Source organism: Nelumbo nucifera, chromosome 5 (genome assembly GCF_055504915.1).
Source record: "Nelumbo nucifera cultivar China Antique chromosome 5, China Antique-T2T, whole genome shotgun sequence".
In the NCBI taxonomy this organism is placed as follows: Eukaryota; Viridiplantae; Streptophyta; class Magnoliopsida; order Proteales; family Nelumbonaceae; genus Nelumbo; species Nelumbo nucifera.
The window spans coordinates 74,617,284-74,619,957 of NC_142653.1; positions in this window are offsets into that span (position 1 = coordinate 74,617,284).

Consider the following 2,674-nt stretch of genomic DNA (forward strand, 5'->3'; position numbering starts at 1 on the left):
TAGATCTGATCGGGTTAGTAATTATTCAAATATTGTTATCTATTAAAATATTTTAATTATTTATTTAAAAAACAGTAATTTTTGGAAATTATCATAATTTTAGAAATATTGCTAATTTTTTGGTAATTAAATGCAATTTTATACTATTTATAGATTAAATTATAATTATTGTTAATTACAATTTAAAAATAACTGTTGTTAATTATATTACAATTAATAATCAAAATACATTATTTTTTTCATTATTATTCAGTATTTTTGCAATAAAATACAATTAATTTAATTTTTAATATTTTAATTAGGCTTTAGTTTTTCAGAAATTTGGGATTTTTAATTATATATTGGTGTTTTTTCATTATTATTCAATATTTTTTTCATATAAGCATTTTTCAATAATTTCCAGTATTTTCAGCATTTATTTTTGCATATTACTCACTACAAAATTAATTTCCATTTGATTTCATTAAAAATAAATTAAATAAATAAATAAATACCATATTTAATAAAAAATACAGCTAACTTTCGATATTTTTCAATAATTTCTGGCTTGGATATTTTTTTAATAATATTTATATTTTTAATAATAAAATACTATTAATTGTACTTTTTAATAATTTTCAGTAAATAGCTTTATTAATACAAAATATTGTTAATTTTCGATATTTTTTAATTATTTTTAGTATTTTAATTATGTTTAGGTTTTCCAGAATTTTTTGGATTTTTAATTAATTGTTGGTATTTTTTCATTATTATTCAGTAATTTTTTCATATGAGTAATCTTTGCAATAAAATATTGTTAATAAAATAGGTTCTATATTTTAAATTTCCGCTAATTTTTATCATTTTTAATGAGTTCATTATGCACAATAAAGGCCTCAACTCATAAAATTATTAATTAATTAAAAATTCATTAATACAAAGCTATCTAATAATATTATTAAAACTATCAATTAATATTTTTATATTTAAATTTTTTATTTTTATTTAACTGTTGGTAATTTTTCATTATTATTCAATAATTTTTGCAATAAAATACTGTTAATAAAATGGGTTTTGTATTTTAAATTTTCATTAATTTTTATCATTTTTAATGAGTTCATTATGCACAATAAAGGTCTCAACTCATACGTTATCTAATAATATTATTAAAACTATTGATTAATATTTTTATATTTAAATTTCTTATATTTATTAGCATTTATTAAGCTTGATTTTTAAGTGGAATTGATACACATTTTTAACATTTACTAAGTTTTGTTAATATTTATTTTTAGTGAAAGTTTAGTGGATTTTTAAATTATAAATTTTTTGATTGTTTAACCTCAACCTATTTATATTATTTCTATTCTCTCTCTCTTAAATGTAATAATAAATTGTATTAAAATAAGAGGCCTTAGAAAACCCAAAGGTCTCTCTCTAATAGTGTATAATTTTATTAATCTAAGTAATGATTACTATTTTATATTTTTAAAACAAAAGATAATAAGAAAAAAATGCAAAAAATGGAGGAAATAGATAAATAGACACCCTTTTAAAAAATCCAGCCCAATCACGTTTGGGATAGTAGGCCGGGCCTTGGTTGTTGGACTTCAACTAACAAAAAGTCCACTTTTTAACCAAGAAATCAACATCATTAAACTTGATTGTGAATCAAGAACTAAACCATGCCCTTTTTGCAAAATCACACAACATCAAGAACAAGTGGAATCGACCCATAGATCAAGAAAGAAGAATCAAATGCATTTGATCTCTTTGCAAACAAGCTTTGGAGAGGGAGCAGCACTCCTGTCATACATCTCCAACCAAGTATTTACAATATGTGAGGGTATAGCTCTGATCAGCACCCAAAACTTCCTCCACTCCATTAAAGCAGTTGAAGAAGATCTAGGTTACTCGACTTGGATCAATTTTGTATGCTGATTTAACAGAAAACATCCTCAAAGGAATTTTGATCCATACATGCCTATCTCCTTCATTATTCGAGAAACAATCCAAGTTGATTCTGAAGGGGCATTCGTTTTTGGGATTTTGAGAGGGGGGAAATTGGTTAATGGGATTGTAAATTCCACTGACCAAGAACATGGGTTCTTTTTTCAGATTTATGTGGGACAAGGGAATCATCTCCTAGGTGGGTAATTTAACTTTCTCATATAGGGGAAAGTTGCCAACACTTGGATGGGACAATAATGCCCCTTTTGATATGGAATTTTTTATGGCTAAAATGGCCATTATTTTATTTACCTGAAAAATAAAAGAATATGGATAAATGCACTTAGTCGGATAAATGTTTCCCAGGAAACACTTACCTGGGTAAGTGCATTTACCCAGATAAGAAACTTACCAAAAAGCGAACGGACCTAAGAATCACATTATGAGTATCAAAATTAAAAAAAGGCCTTGTATTTTTAATATATACCATTTGTGGTTTGAGGAGTCAATCAATTCAGCCATTGTTGAGAACTCATATCAATCACTAGCACCTACAGGTATAAAGCTCGGTAGATCTAGGGTCTACAAATCCCTTCAAATGTGAATATCTTGGTCATTACCAACTACTGATCAATAGACACCCTTTTCAAATATGATACGCCCTTAGGCTGGATTTAATTGTCAAAAAGTTACTATTCTTAAATTAATTACTTAACTTTGAGGATGGAGGTCCAAAGGTTTGAAG